This window comes from Podarcis erhardii (genome assembly GCF_964252035.2).
Source record: "Podarcis erhardii genome assembly, chromosome: 18".
Classification (NCBI taxonomy): Eukaryota; Metazoa; Chordata; class Lepidosauria; order Squamata; family Lacertidae; genus Podarcis; species Podarcis erhardii.
This window is the reverse complement of record NC_138516.1, coordinates 6,532,626-6,548,785: the sequence shown is the minus strand read 5'-3', so window position 1 is coordinate 6,548,785 and position 16,160 is coordinate 6,532,626. Positions and strand designations below refer to the sequence as shown.

General features: G+C 50.9%; 1 protein-coding gene and 1 long non-coding RNA gene across 3 annotated transcripts in view; one reads left to right on the top strand and one right to left on the bottom strand.

The window, feature by feature from the left end:
- SH3GL1 (SH3 domain containing GRB2 like 1, endophilin A2) overlaps nucleotides 1-16,160 on the bottom strand; it is a 66,920-nt gene that overhangs the window by 44,534 nt on the left and 6,226 nt on the right. The window lies entirely within an intron of this gene.
- Nucleotides 12,379-16,160, top strand: part of LOC309333110 — a 51,788-nt gene continuing 48,006 nt past the window's right edge. The window contains exon 1 of the long non-coding RNA XR_014152390.1: nucleotides 12,379-12,893. This is a non-coding gene — a long non-coding RNA (uncharacterized lncRNA). The remainder of the gene's footprint in view (nucleotides 12,894-16,160) is intronic.

Sequence of the window (16,160 nt, the reverse complement as noted above, 5' to 3'; positions counted from 1 at the left end):
TGATGTTTTCTTCCGAAGCGTATTTTTACACATCAGTACATGAGCCTGCAACATTCTGAAGACTGGGGGAGAAAATCATTGTTTAGGTCATGGGTAGGCAAACTAAGGCCCAGGGGCCAGATCCAGCCCAATCGCTTTTTAAATCTGGCCCACGGATGGTCCAGGAATCAGCGTGTTTTTACATGAGTAGAATGTGTCCTTTGATTTCAAATGCATCTCTGGGTTATTTGTGGGGCATAGGAATTCGTTCATTCCCCCCCCCCCAAAAAAAATATAGTCCGGCCCCCCACAAGGTCTGAGGGACAGTGGACCGGCCCCCTATTGAAAAAGTTTGCTGACCCCTGGCTTAGGTGAACCAAATTAGTTCGTTTTGCAAAGGGGCAAACCTGAATCTGAATTAGTTCCTTTGGGGTGCAGGCTGGACGCGAACTGGAAATACTCCCATTAAGAAGTGAATATTTCCAAGCCCTGTGTGTCGAAAACCACATTGTGGGGGGCATGTTGGCTATCCCTGTATCAATGTGCTGCTCACCAGGTGATCTTAAGCCACACACTTTCAGCCGACGCAACCTTCTATCCAGCTGAGAGGATAAAGTGTGTGCTTGTTTGTGAAGAACAGGAGAAAATCATGTACCAGCTTGATCTCTCTGGAGGGCAAGGCCAAGAAAGAAATGAGACAAAAATAAACCTCTGGTTAAAGGATCTAAGCTGGCAGAGTTAAGTTGTTGCTCTGCCCCAGACTGTGAAGAGATGCTGCCGGTCAGAATTGTAAATATCGGGCGATGGTGAAGAGCTCTCTCTGCTCAAGACCTGACAGAGCTGCTGGCAGTCAGAGTAGAGAATTCTGGGCTAGATGGACAAATCAACAGAAAATTCGCTCTGGAAAGAGGGCACTTTGGGGCAGGAAACTTGAAGAACCACCACACAAAAGCAATCGGTGGGCAGCACATTAATTGGTGAGGATGTTCGCAGCAAGAAGGATGAAACTGCGCTCTTGAGGAAGGAGGGAGCGTGGGCCCCCCAGCTCTGCGGTTATCGAGGGGAGCGTCTTGCAAGGCTCTGGAAAGGGAGACCTGGCTTCACAACCACAGCAAGCAGATTTAATGCTTGCTACACCTGTTTGTGGAAAAGAACAAGCTCTGAAAGGTCCGGCCGGGTCATCGCGATTCAGGTCAAATCAAGCTCAGCCTGTTTGGAGCACATTTGATATGCCTCCTGTTTGAATAGTTCCTTGTTGCTCCCCGGCACCAGATCCTGGTCTCTTCTGCCTGTCCACCCCCCACCCCCCCTCCACAAGCTGTTGACCTCCTCTCTCTATTCATTCCTCGAGTTCCCCTGCTCCATCCGTGGCCAATTTTCATTCTGTCAGCTCTGGAAACCCAGTCCTCTTGCTAAAACATTCCTGGCCTCTCCCTTCCCTCTCGACGGAGATTCTGTCATTCAACGTTCTTCTGCAGTGCTCACAAACATTTCATGAAATGTGAGCTCAGCCTATGACTTACTGCACACATGGGGTAGGCAAACATAAGGCCCAGGGGCCAGATCCGGCCCAATCGCCTTCTAAATCTGGCCCGCGGACAGTCCGGGAATCAGCGTGTTTTTACATGAGCAGAATGTGTCCTTTTATTTAAAATGCATCTCTGGGTTATTTGTGGGGCCTGCCTGGTGTCTTTAGATGAGCAGAATGTGTCCTTTTACAGTGGTACCTCTAGATGTGAACAGGATCCGTTCCGGAGCCCCGTTCGCATCTAGAAGCAAAAGTAACCAGCAACGGCACATCTGTGCACAGACACGTCGCTTTTTGCTGCTTCTGTGCATGGGTGTGATGTCATTTTGAGCACCTGCGCATGCACAAGCGGCAAAACCCGGAAGTAATGCGCTCCATTACTTCTGGGTTGCTGCGGAGCGCAACTCGCGGACTGTATTTAAAATGCATCTCTGGGTTATTTGTGGGGCATAGGAATTCGTTCATTTCCCCCCCCCCAAAAAAAAAATAAAGTCCAGCCCCTCACAAGGTTTAAGGGACAGTGGACTGGCCCCCTGCTGAAAAGGTTTGCTGACCCCTGGGGTGGGGGGCTGGACGACAGGTAGAAACTTAAAAGAAAATTCAGTACCAAGGACATAGATTGCTCACTGGGAGAAAAGAAACGTTTCCGCCTGGTGCCTAAAGATATGCAACGAAGGTGCCAGGCGAGCCTCCCTGGGGAGAGCGTCCGCAAATGGGGAGCCGCTGCAGAGAAGGCCCCGTTCTCATGTTGCCGACCTCTTGCGGAGGGGACACCCGAAGAAGGGCCTCGGGTGATGATTGCAGGGTCTGGGTTGGCTCATACAGGGAGAGGTCTTGAGCCATTTAAGGCTTTATAGGTCAAAACCAGCTCGTTGAATTGGGCCTGGGAGCTAGCTGGCGGCCAGTGGAGTCGGGCCAGGCTTGGGGCTATGTGCTCACGCCATTTTGTCCTGGTGAGCAGCCTGGCCGTTTAATTTTGCAACGACTGAAGCTTCTAGGCCACCTTCGGAGGCAGCCCCACGAAGAAGTACGCCTCATGTAGCTTACGACACCCTGCAAATGTAAACACCGAATTTAAAAAACCACGGGTTCCAGTGGGGATCAGGTGGCGGTGTGAATCAGCCTCTTAAGACTTCCAGGAATCTGGCGCACCGAGTATTTCCGGCGTGGCTGCCTGCAGCTTCCATGCCTAGTTGAGCCGATACCGGAGGCGAGAGGCCTAAGTTGCAGAGAGCAGCTCCACCCAGGCGGGACCAGGTCTGCCTGTCTGTCTGCATCTTTTCCATCTCTCCTTGCCAAGGGAATTGCAGCACCCAGCACCTAGCTGGGAGCATGTGTTCGCCTTTAGCCTAGTTCATTTCCCATGCCATGTTTAGAACAGGAAACAGGCCGAGTGAAAGGAAGCTCTCCCTCTTTCGCAATTCCATCCTTGACACCAAGTGCACATTTGGTCAGGAGAAAGGACAGGGTCAGTGATGGAAAGATAGGCGTAGGCGACCAGGTCAGACCCTTTCCCCAAAGTAATGAAGAGCCAAGTCAAGGTCTACAGGAGAGAAACTGTCCCCCTACTCTTTTGAAAAGGTAAAGGGACCCCTGACCATTAGGTCCAGTCGTGGCTGACTCTGGGGTTGCGGCGCTCATCTCGCTTTATTGGCCGAGGGAGCCGGCGTACAGCTTCCGGGTCGTGTGGCCAACATGACTAAGCCGCTTCTGGCGAACCAGAGCAGCGCATAGAAACGCCGTTTACCTTCCCGCCGGAGTGGTACCTATTTATCTACTTGCACTTGACGTGCTTTCGAACTGCTAGGTTGGCAGGAGCAGGGACTAAGCAACGGGAGCTCACCCCGTCACAGGGATTCGAACCGCTGACCTTCTGATCGGCAAGTCCTAGGCTCTGTGGTTTAACCCACAGCGCCACCCGTGTCCCACCCCTACTCTTTTAACTGGATTTAAAGGATCTGAAATCTTCTACAGGCAAAGCAGGTGTTCTAAGCAGTGTTAGAAACTCAGATATAAGGGGGAAAGGTAAAGGACCCCTGGATGGTTAAGTCCAGTTAGAGGAGACTATGGGGTAGTGGCGCTCATCTTGCTTTCAGGCCGAGGGAGCCGGCGTTTGTCCACAGACAGCTTTCCGGGTCATGTGGCCAGCAGGACTAAACCGCTTCTGGTGCAACGGGACACCGTGACGGAAACCAGAGCGCACGGAAACGCCGTTTACCTTCCTGCCGGAGCAGTACCTATTTATCTACTTGCACTTTTGGCGTGCTTTCGAACTGCTAGGTTGGCAGGAGCTGGGACCGAGCAACAGGAGCTCAGTCCATCACAGGGATTCGAACCATCAACCTTCCGATTGACAAGCCCAAGAGGCTCAGTGGTTTAGACCGCAGCTCCACCCGCATCCAACTCCATTCAGATATACCAGCCAATCGCCAAATGCCACCTTAAACCTAGGTTGCGGTCGCCACAGCAGAATATCTAGGCGCCATCTCCCCCTTAGAGATTACTATTACAGTGGTACCTCGCAAGACGAATGCCTCGTAAGACGAAAAACTCGCAAAACGAAAGAGTTTTTCGTTTTTTGAGTTGCTTCGCAAGACGGATTTCCCTATGGGCTTGCTTCACAAGACGAAAACGTCTTGCAAGTTTGTTTCCTTTGTCTTGCGAGTCTGTTTCCTTTTTCTTAAAACCGTGCATTCACTTCGAGGAGCAACTCATAGCACACAGTGTGGTAGCCTTTTTTGAGGTTTTTGAAGACTCTGGTGATTTTTGAAGATTTTCCAAAGTCCGTGCTTCGCAAGACGAAAAATTCGCAAGACGAAAAAACTCGCGGAACAATTTAATTTCGTCTTGCGAGGCACCACTGTATTGTTTTTGTTATTTCATTTATAGATGGCTTTATATTTTAAAGGGGGGGGATCTCAAACCGGTTTGCACACATCAAAACTTCCAATGAAACAATCCAGAATAAAACAAATGCAAGCTTCAAGGAATATATTTCAGATCCTTCTCTAAGGGACATTTGGCTCCCCCCCCCCCAATTTATTTACCTGCTTAATTCTCATAACTGCCCCATAGCAGGAGGACTCTAGGAAGCCAGAGTGGTGAGAGTGTCGGACCAGGACCTGGGAGATCAGGGTTCAAATCGCCACTCCAGCATGAAGCTCCTAGGACCTAGTCAGAAGTTCTAAGCACCACACGAGGGGTAAGGAAACTTTTTCAGCAGGGGGCTGGCCCACTGTGCCTCAGACCTTGTGGGGGGCCAGAATATATGGGGGGGGGTTGAACAAATTCCTATGCCCCACAAGTAACCCAGAGATGCATTTTAAATAAAAGTATAAATTCTATTCATGTCAAAACACCAGGCAGGCCCCACAAATAACCCAGAGATGCATTTTAAATAAAAGCACACATTCTACTCATGTCAAAACACGCTGATTCCTGGACCGTCCGCAGGCCGGATTTAGAAGGCGATTGGGCCAGATCCGGCCCCCGGGCCTTAGTTTGCCTACCCATGCACTAAACTAGGGGTTTGCAAGGCTGTGTGAGTGCCCGCACCCATGATTTCCGGCGTCTCCGTCTGTGCAGACACGATTTCCGGTGGCGCGAAGCAAGTCCCTGTGCCGTGCTGCGCCGGTTTAGCACAGTGCATGTGGACTCGCCGAGCGGGCGGCTTAGTTCGGGGCCGGCTCGGGGGGCCGGTAAAATGACCCTCGTAGTCCGCTTGTGCCCCATGGGACTTAGGTTGCCGACCCCTGCACTACACCAAGCTAGCTCTCCAAATGTGGATGGGGCCGTCGGCCTGATCCCATGGGGCTTTTCTTACATTAATAAGGCTCGAATGAGGAGAGAGGGATGTATTTGCTGCTCTGCAGAGCTGGACAGGCAATGGGATTTTTTGGGGGGGTAGTGGTTTGAGTGGAAAAGCAGGGGGGGCCAGGGAACCAGCACCTTGAAACCTACTTGAAGGAAACAGGATGTATACTAGAGCTCTCTCTCTCTCTCTCTCTCTCTCTCACACACACACACACACACACACGGTCTAAAAAGAAGGGACTGTTGACATTCTTTTGCAAGCTCCGGTTTCTTGCTGCGCCTCCCCCTGCCCTGGTTTCTGAAAAGAAACGTTCAGCACACTTTGGGGGAGCCACTGCAGAAGCTCTCGTGGGGAGCAGGCAAGCTCCGGTTTCTCCAAAAAGTGGAAGGGAGGCATGAAACCTCGACCACCTGGGGCTGGTTTGCATGGCCCTCCCTCCCACCGACTGCCGCAAGAAAGCAGAAATAAGCAGAGGGGCAGGAAGAGGAGGCAGGGAAGGATCCCAGGTTTCCGACGCAGGATAACAACTTCCTTTGTCATCTCATTTGTTGCTGTTGTTGTTGTTTAGTCGTTTAGTCGTGTCCGACTCTTCGTGACCCCCTGGACCAGAGCACGCCAGGCACTTCTGTCCTCCACTGCCTCCCACAGTTTGATCAAACTCATGCTGGTAGCTTCAAGAACACCATCCAACCATATCACCCTCTGTTGCCCCCTTCTCCTTGTGCCCTCCATCTTTCCCAACATCAGGGTCTTTTCCAGGGAGTCTTCTCTTCTCATGAGGTGGCCAAAGTCTTGGAGCCTCAGCTTCAGGATCTGTCCTTCCAGTGAGCGCTCAGGGCTGATTTGCTTCAGAATGGAGAGGTTTGTTCTTCTTGCAGTCCATGGGACTCTCAAGAGTCTCCTCCAGCACCATAATTCAAAAGCATCCATTCTTCAGCGATCAGCCTTCTTTATGGTCCAGCTCTCACTTCCATACATCACTACTGGGAAAACCATGGCTTTAACTATGCGGACCTTTGTTGGCAAGGTGATGTCTCTGCTTTTTAAGATGCTGTCTAGGTTTGTCATTGCTTTTCTCCCAAGGAGCAGGCGTCTTTTAATTTTGTTGCTGATGTCACCATCTGCAGTGATCATGGAGCCCAAGAAAGTCAAATCTCTCACTGCCTCCATTTCTCCCCCTTCTGTTTGCCAGGAGTTGATGGGACCAGTGGCCATGATCTTCGCTTTTTGTCATCTCATTTAGGAGCAAAGAAAGTACTGGGACAGAGAAACTGGTTCACCCAGAATTGCCCACACTTGCTCTTCAGGATTTCACAGCGGCGTTAGAAACTCAGATATATACATTGGGCACCAAATGGCGCCTTAAACTTAGGTAGCCGTCGCCACAATGGAATGTCTATTCACTAGTGGGGTCCCTTCCAACGCTACAATTCTATGACTCTCTGACCTCTGATGCATTCCATGACTGTAACTTGCTCCTGTGACAATTCAGGGAGAATCACACACCTTTGGTTAAATATGGTTCGATGGCTATCTGTCCTGGTTGCTTTAGTTCAGGGGTAGGCAAACCAAGGCCCGGGGGCCGGATGCGGCCCAATTGCCTTCTCAATCCGGCCCTTGGACGGTCCGGGAATCAGCGTGTTTTTACATGAGTAGAATGTGTCCTTTTATTTAAAATGCATCTCTGGGTTATTTGTGGGGCATAGAAATTCGTTCATTATTTTTTTTCAAAATATAGTCTGGCCACCACAAGGTCTGAGGGACAGTGGACCGGCCCATGGCTGAAAAAAGGTTGCTGACCCCTGCTTTAGTTGATATTCCTCCATTGCAGGTAAAAGGTAAAGGGACCCCTGACCATTAGGTCCAGTCGTGGCCGACTCTGGGGTTGCGACGCTCATCTCGCTTTATTGGCTGAGGGAGCCGATGTACAGCTTCCGGGTCATGTGGCCAGCAGGACTAAGCCGCTTCTGGCGAACCAGAGCAGCGCAAGGAAACGGCGTTTACCTTCCCTATTTATCTACTTGCACTTTGACGTGCTTTCGAACTGCTAGGTGGGCAGGAGCAGGGACCGAGCAACGGAAGCTCACCCCGTCGCGGGGATTCGAACTGCCAACCTTCTGATCGGCAAGTCCTAGGCTCTGTGGTTTAACCCACAGCGCCACCCGCGTCCCTTCTCAAAGCGTTTTACAGCACGTTAAAACATGCATTCAAACAATCTAGAATGAAACAAATCCAAGCTTCAAGGAAAACGTTTCAGCTTCTTCTCTAAGCACCCAGAGATCTCCAGGTGGTCGTAACTGGACCCGCAACAATCCCAAAACGCGCCTGGCTAATTTCTAACACCGATTCCCTGCCGGTTCTGCAGGTGTGGAAGCAGTTGAGAGGGCTTTGTTCAATATAAATGACTCCCCCCCCCCCACGAGTTTTTTTTTGTCAACGCTCCACACTGTAGCAGGAACCCCCCCACCCCAATCATTCTGTTTGTATAAACTACACACTTACACACTACATACGCCACATTTCTGTTATAAATTCATAGAAAATCAACCATACATCGGATTTGCACTGTTCCATTTTTATTTTTCTCCATATGACAAGAACTAACAAAGGGGGGTGACTTAGTCCTGGTCAGCCATAATCCCTTCACTGTCTCAGCACATACACAGGAGCCCTGCCCATGCCAACCCTGATGATCCCAGACAGAAGACAATCAAGATCACAAAGAACTTGCATATGGGAGTGGATTCAGCATGGACTGAAACAAAGGACACTGATCAGATCTTCCCTCAGGGGGCAGGAAACTGCAAACTCCCCTTTGTCCTCTGGAAAGTACTCATGGGGAGGGGGAAAGGGGGAACCAGCCAGGTGACAAGACACTCAGGTTACCACCAACTCCTCCCTCAGCCCCTCCTTTCTGTAATGTATGCCTCCCTCAACCCCTCCTTTCTGTAATGTATGCATGATGTTTCTGGGGGTGGGCTAGACCTAGAGGAGGGGAATTTCAAAAGTTTTTATAAGACCTTGCACACTATTCTTCTGGGTCTTTCCTCTCTCCTGCATGTGAGGGGAATACCCTGTTGCAACAGTTCAATAAAGGCCAAGCCTACAGGCTGCTGTTTTGCTCCAAGTTATCCTGGTTGGTGTCTTTGTTTTGTCCAAGGGAGCCCTCGGATTTTTCCTGTAACAACACAAAGTCCAGGAAGTGGAGCAGGGAAGGAAGAGCATCTGTTGAGTAACTGCTTCAAAAGTCAACGAGGGCCTCATCTAATTGTTTAGGACTTAAGCAGCAGGGAGTGGAGTTGTGAATTTGATAAAGAGCTCTAACAAGTTGGGTGAGACGATTATCGTTGCCAAAGCAGAAATGTGGTTTTGTGCAGGCCATGCGTTATCCTCCTTGACCCCATCGGACGACATCTCCCTGCTTTATGGTACAGCCAGCCTTGCCTCCCAGATAAACACCCTTCCCACCACCTGTGTTAGAAATTAGCCAGGCGCGTTTTGTGACCGGCGCAGGTCCAATTGCAAACACATGAAGATGCCTGGATGCTACGTTGGCAACTGACATTTCCATCCGACTGGCCCCTCCAGCTTCCTTAAGCAGGTGAGCAGAAGAGCTCATTTATGGCATTTTATCTCCCACCTTTTTCTGCAAGGAGCACATGGTCCACCGCCTATCCACAGGTAATCCCAACACGCCTGCGCGGTAGCTTAAGAGGCTGCGACTAGCTCTAAGGTCACCCAGTGAGTTTCTTGGAGGAGTGGAGATTTGAACCCTGATCTCCCAGGTCCTGATCCGACACTCTAACCGCTACAGTGGTGCCCCGCAAGACGAATGCCCCGCAAGACGAATGCCTCGCAAGAAAACTCACGAAGAAACGGAAGCCCAATCTGGTCCACAAAAGCCTGTTTGTAATACCCCTGTGGATGTTCTGATGGCGACTTGCCCAGTTACACCAGATGAGGATGAATTATCAGATAGGGTGTTGACCAAAACAGAAACCAATAGTACTACAGAGAGCAAACACAGTAATGTCATATTTGAAAGGAAAATGCCCGTCATTGTCTTGGAGGATATCATGACGGCCAGATCTCCACAAGCTTCACCTTTGGAAAGGAGCCTGTCTTCTGGAAATGAGACAATTGAGTCTTGTCCTGGAGAGAGCAAGGATTATACAAATTCCTCGTTAAGTTCGGCCTCCCTTACCAGTTCACCTGAATCCTTGCGTGTACAAGGATGCAAGGACAATAGTCCGATAGCTGCTTCAACACCTGTTGGAAAGGTATAGTATGTGTTGAGAGGGAAGCAATAACGATGGCAAATGTTCCTTAGCGCAGTGTTTCCCAACCGGTGTTCCGCGGCACACTAGTGTGCCGCGAGACGTTGCCTGGTGTGCTGTGGGAGGGCACACTCATTGAAATTACAATTAGACTTTTGCCCCCCGCCCGCCTTCAGAAGAGGTCCAGGACCTCTTTGCTCCCCCCTGCCTGCCTTCCCGGGAGAGCGGAGAAACGCAGCGTGTTTCTCCGCTGTCCCGGACAGCTTTTGAAGGCAGGCAGAGGGGAGCAAAGACTTTCGCCCCCCCGCCCGCCTTCAGAAGAGGTCCAGGGCCTTCTGAAGGCGGGCGGGGGGCAAAGGTCTTTGCTCCCCCGTGCCTGCCTTCCCGGGAGAGCGGAAAGTCTTTGCTCCCCCCCTTCAAAAGCCGTCCGGGACAGAGGAGAAACGTGCTGCGTTTCTACGCTCTCCCGGGAAGGCAGGCAGGGGGAGCAAAGACTTTTGCCCCCCGCCAGCCTTCAGAAGAGGTCCTGGACCTCTTCTGAAGGCGGGCGGGGGGCGAAAGTCTTTGCTCCCCCCGCCTGCCTTCAAAAGCCGTCCAGGACAGCGGAGAAACACGCTGCTTTTCTCCGCTCTCCCGGGAAGGCAGGCGGGGGGGAGCAAGGACTTTTGCCCCCCGCCCGCCTTCAGAAGAGGTCCTGGACCTCTTCTGAAGGCGGGCGGGGGGCGAAAGTCTTTGCTCCCCTCTGCCTGCCTTCAAAAGCTGTCCGGGACAGCGGAGAAACACGCTGCGTTTCTCCGCTCTCCCGGGAAGGCAGGCAGGGGGGAGCAAAGACTTTCACCCCCCGCCAGCCTTCAGAAGAGGTCCTGGACCTCTTCTGAAGGCGGGCGGGGGAACAAAAGTCTTTGCTCCCCCCGCCTGCCTTCAAAAGCCGTCCAGGATAGCGGGAAGCGCTTCCCTGCTATCCCGGACTGCTTTTAAAATGCTGGCGGTGGGGAGCAAAGCCTTTCGGCCCCCGCCGGCCTTCCTGGACCTCTTCTGAAGGCCGGAGGGGGGGGGAAGGCTTTGCTCCCCACCGCCAGCATTTAAAAGAGGTCCCTGGAGATTTCCCTATAGGCTTTCTTCTTGCGAAGCAAGCCCATAGGGAAATTCATCTTGCGAAGTGCCTCAAAAAACGGAAAACCCTTTCGTCTTGCGGGTTTTCAGTCTTGCGAGGCATTTGTCTTGCGGGGCACCACTGTATATATAGTCAATATAGGCACAGAGTTGATTTTTTAAACATTTTCTAATGGTGGTGTGCCTCGAGATTTTTTTCATGAAACAAGTGTGCCTTTGCCCAAAAAAGGTTGGGAAACACTGCCTTAGCGAGATCTTCTCTTTCCCAGCTTCCTGTTGCTGCCTTATGCACACGCTCATCTCTCAAGTGTCCTCTCTCTGCCCGTTTAATTTACTCCAGCTTTGGTGCCTTTACAGTCCTCGTCTGTCGTATCTCCTATGTCAGACATGTCCAACCGGTCGACCGTGATTGACAGGTAGATCCCCGGGGTGCTCCTGGTAGATCATGGAACCGTGGTCGATAATGGGCAAGGAATGATTCCGCCCCGGGTGCTAGGTTCCTCCATCGGCACTGCAGCAGCATTGAAAGCCGGACAAGGTGGAAAGCGAAAGTATCGTATTTTTCGCTCTATAAGACGCACCAGGCCACAAGACACACCTAGTTTTTGGAGGAGGAAAACAAGGGGGGGAAAATACAGTGGTGCCCCGCAAGACGAACGCCTCGCAAGACGGAAAACCCGCTAGACGAAAGGGTTTTCCGTTTTGGAGGTGCTTCGCAAAACGAATTTCCCTATGGGCTTGCTTCGCAAGACGAAAATGTCTTGCAAGTTCCTGCGGGGTTTTTTTCCTCCCCCCTTTTTCTAAGCCGCTAAGCCGCTTATCTGCTTATCCGCTAAGACGATAAGCCGCTAAAAGCCGCTAATAGCGCTAATCCGCTAAGCCGTCAATGGGCTTGCTTCGCAAGACGAAAAAACCACTAGACGAAGAGACTCGCGGAACGGATTCTTTTCGTCTTGCGAGGCACCACTGTACACTCCCCTGGCTTCGTAGAGTCCTCTTGTTATAGGGCAGCTCTATAAATTAAGTAGGTAAACAAATAGGGGGAGAGCTAAATGTCCCTTAGAGAAGGATCTGAAATCTATCCCTTGAAGCTGGCATTAGTTTTATTTTGGATTGTTTTATTGTATGTTTCATAAACCGCTTTGAGGTGTTTTATTTAAAATGTCATAGGAAAACTCGGCCCTCTGGATGTTTTGGGACTACAACTCCCATCATCCCTAGCTAGCAGGACCAGTGGTCAGGGATGATGGGAATTGTAGTCCCAAAACATCTGGAGGGCCGAGCGTGCTTATGCCTATGTAAAGCAGTAAAGAAATGAAACAAACAGTAATAAAACCGACAACGACAAATTTCACTGTCAAAAAAGAAAGAAAGAAAAGGGGAATAAGAGAAAGATGGTGCAAAGACATAATAATATAATAATAATAATTTATTATTTATACCCCGCCCATCTGGCTGAGTTTCCCCAGCCACTCTGGGCGACTCCCAGTCAAGTGTTAAAAACAATACAGCGTTACATATTAAAAACTTCCCTGAGCAGGGCTGCCTTAAGATGTCTTCTGAATGTCAGGTAGTTGTTTATCTCTTTGACATCTGATGGGAGGGCGTTCCACAGGGCGGGTGCCACTACCAAGAAGGCCCTCTGTCTGGTTCCCTGTAGCCTCACTTCTCACAATGAGGGAACCGCCAGAAGGCCCTCGGCGCTGGGCCTCAGCGTCCGGGCAGAACGATGGTTGTGGAGACACTCCTTCAGGTATACAGGACCGAGGCCGTTTAGGGCTTTCAAGGTCAGCACCAACACTTTGAATCGTGCTCGGAAACGTCCTGTGAGCCAATGCAGATCTCTCAGAACTGGTGTTATGTGGTCCCGGCGGCCACTCCCAGTCACCAGTCTAGCTGCTGCATTCTGGATTAATTGCAGTTTCTGGGTCACCTTCAAAGGTAGCCCCACGTAGAGCGTGTTGCAGTAGTCCAAGCAGGAGATAACTAGAGCATGCACCACTCTGGCGAGACAGTCCGCGGGCAGGTAGGGTCTTAGCCTGCGTACCAGGTGGAGCTGGTAGACAGCTGCCCTGGACACAGAGTTAACCTGCGCCTCCATGGACAGCTGTGAGTTCAAAATGACTCCCAGGCTGTGCACCTGGTCCTTCAGGGGCACAGTTACCCCATTCAGGACCAGGGAGTCCTCCACACCCACCCGCTCCCTGTCCCCCCAAAACAGTACTTCTATCTTGTCAGGATTCAACCTCAATCTGTTAGCCGCCATCCATCCTCCAACATTTCGTTGTGGCGACTGCACCCTAGGTTCAATGTGCCATTTGGAGAGCAGCTTTTACATCTGAGTTTTTAACTGTGCTTTTATGGCAACGCTACTCTTTATTCAGAGAACTTGCTGACTGAAAATGAGAAGCACCTCTTCGCCCCTGCCTTGCCTGAATCTTCTCTGAACCATGATTCTCAGCGCAACGATGTCCCCACTTCCTCTGTTTTCCAAGCCGCAAATATCTGCAAGTTCTTCCCGCAGCCAGCGCAGAACCAGGAAACTGCCCAAGAAAGTCTCACATTGAAGCAACGAGGCTTACAAGCTGGGCCTCCAGAAGGATCTCCCCACGCCCCCCCCAAAAAAACCCTGATGCAAGCATTCAGATACTCTCAGAGCGCTTGCCAGTATAAATGCACCGAGACAAACGGAACGGATAAAAAGTTCCCGGCGCCGAGAGAAAGGGACAGATGGTTTTAAGATATGCACAAGCGGCAGCAAATTGCAACGGAGGAGGAAGATGGCAGGATAACAATAAGCGGCCATCTGCTCGCTCTCTTCACCCCATACGGAGGAGCAGAAGGAAAGGTGAACTAGATGCAGCACAGGGCAGGGGTCCAAGAGAAATAGCTGGGTGACAGGACATCTGCTTTGCATGCAGAAGACCTCAAGGCCAAGCCAGGAAACCCTGGGGTGCTGCTTCCAGTCAGCATACAGTGTCAGTAACCAACTCTCCGGCTCAGAATCATGCTGCTTCTTATGCGGTATCGCGGTTAACAACACAGAGAGCTGATTTATTCTCAGCCGGCGGCCACAACAAGACCCCGAAACGAATCTTGAAGCGAGTTTTGCAGCAAGGCGTCAACAGAGCGCTTCAGACTCCTAGGCTGTGTTCGAACGGCTATGTATTGCACGCTCACGGCGTTTCCAATTTGTCCGTGTGAGACGCTATCCAATAATAATAATAAAAATAAATTTTTATTTATACCCCGCCCTCCCCAGCCAAGACCGGGCTCAGGGCGGCTAACAACCAACAATAAAAACAAGTTGATTAAAATACAATTTAAAAGATTAAGATACAACATTAAAACATTAGAGTGTATTCTCTTCATAGGAGGAGAAAGGAAAAAGAGGGGGAGGGAATCAAACTGATTCCGAGCCAAAGGCCAGGTGGAACAACTCTGTCTTACAGGCCCTGCGGAAAGAGATCAGATCCTGCAGGGCCCTGGTCTCAGGAGACAGAGCGTTCCACCAGGCCGGGGCCAGTGTTGAGAAGGCCCTGGCTCTGGTTGAGGCTAATCTAACTTCTTTAGGGCCCGGGACCTCTAGGGTGTTGCTATATATGGACCTTAAGGTCCTCCGTGGGGCTGACCGGGAGAGGCGGTCCCATAGGTACGAGGGTCCTAGGCCATGAAGGGCTTTAAAGGTCAAAACCAGCACCTTAAAGCTGACCCCGTACTCCACCGGGAGCCAGTGCAGCTGGAAAAGCACTGAGTGAATATGCTCCCATGGCAGAGACCCCGTAAGGAGCCTCGCTGCAGCATTCTGCACCCGCTGGAGTTTCTGGGACACCTTCAAGGGCAGCCCCGCGTAGAGCGAATTACAGTAGCCAAGCCTGGAGGTGACCGTTGCATGGATTACTGTGGCCAGGTCGGGGCATTCCATTTTGGTGACTGTAACCTTGGGACGCGGGTGGCGCTGTGGGTTAAACCACAGAACCTAGGACTTGCCAATCAGAAGGTCGGTGGTTCAAATCCCCGCGACGGGGTGAGCTCCCATTGCTCGGTCCCTGCTCCTGCCAGTTCAAAAGCACATCAAAGTGCAAGTAGATAAATAGGTACCGCTCCGCCGGGAAGGTCAACGGCGTTTCCGTGCACTGCTCTGGTTCGCCAGAAGCGGCTTAGTCCTGCTGGCCACATGACCCGGAAGCTGTACGCCGGCTCCCTCGGCCAATAAAGCGAGATGAGCGCCGCAACCCCAGAGTCAATCACGACTGGACCTAATGATCAGGGGTCCCTTTATCTTTATACAAATATTAAGGGCCTGATCCATCCCTAAGGGAGGACTGTTTAAAACTACCAAGTACTGTCAACTGGTTCCTGGGGATTTGACTCGAGAGTCAGTGAAAAGCTGAGGCCAGCCGCAAACAAACGCCATCTCTGCAATTAAAACAGTGCTCAATTTATGGTGGGGGCGTGGGAGAGAATGAATCAACTTTGTTATGAATCAGATCTGAGACCAAAATAGCTGGTGACTTCATTTGTTGCGGGTCTATTTTAATTTTTTTCAGCGACTGTAGGGTGCGGTATATATGTCACGCATGCATGTATATTTATATACATATATTCATTATGAATTGGAACACCTCTTTGAGGTAAAGGTAAAGGTAAAAGGACCCCGGACCATTAGGTCCAGTTGTGACCAACTCTGGGGTTGCAGCGCTCATCTCGCTTTATTGGCCGAGGGAGCCGGCGTACAGCTTCCGGGTCATGTGGCCAGCAGGACTAAGCCGCTTCTGGCGAACCAAAGCAGTGCACGGAAACGCCGTTTACCTTCTCGCCGGAGCAGTACCTATTTATCTACTTGCACTCTGATGTGCTTTTGAACTGCTAGGTTGTCAGGAGCAGGGACCGAGCAATGGGAGCTCACCCCATCGCGGGGATTCGAACCGCCAACCTTCTGATCGGCAAGTCCTAGGCTTTGTGGTTTAATCCATAGCACCACCCGCTTCCCTCACTTTAGGGTACCATAGCTAAATCAAGGAACAGGTTTCTCCTATGTTCGGAGACAACTGAATGCTATTTCGAATCAATATGGCAGGCTGAATTTTTCTCAAATACTGCACTGATTTTTATTTCTGTTGTCTTAGAAATCAGAATTACCAAGTGATGGGTACAAGGCTACCAATTTCTTTGGCCACTGCTCAAACGTGACAAAGCTTCTAATTGCAACTGTGCAGTGTTAGAAAGTCAGGTATATAAGCTAGGCACCAAATGGCTCCTTAAACCAAGGTTAAGGTAAAGGTAAAGGGACCCCTGACCATTAGGTCCAGTCATGACCGACTCTGGGAGTGCGGCGCTCATCTCGCTTTATTGGCCGAAGGATCCGGCGTACAGCTTCTGGGTCATGTGGCCAGCATGACTAAGTTGCTTCTGGCGAACCAGAGCAGTGCACGGAAATGCCATTTAC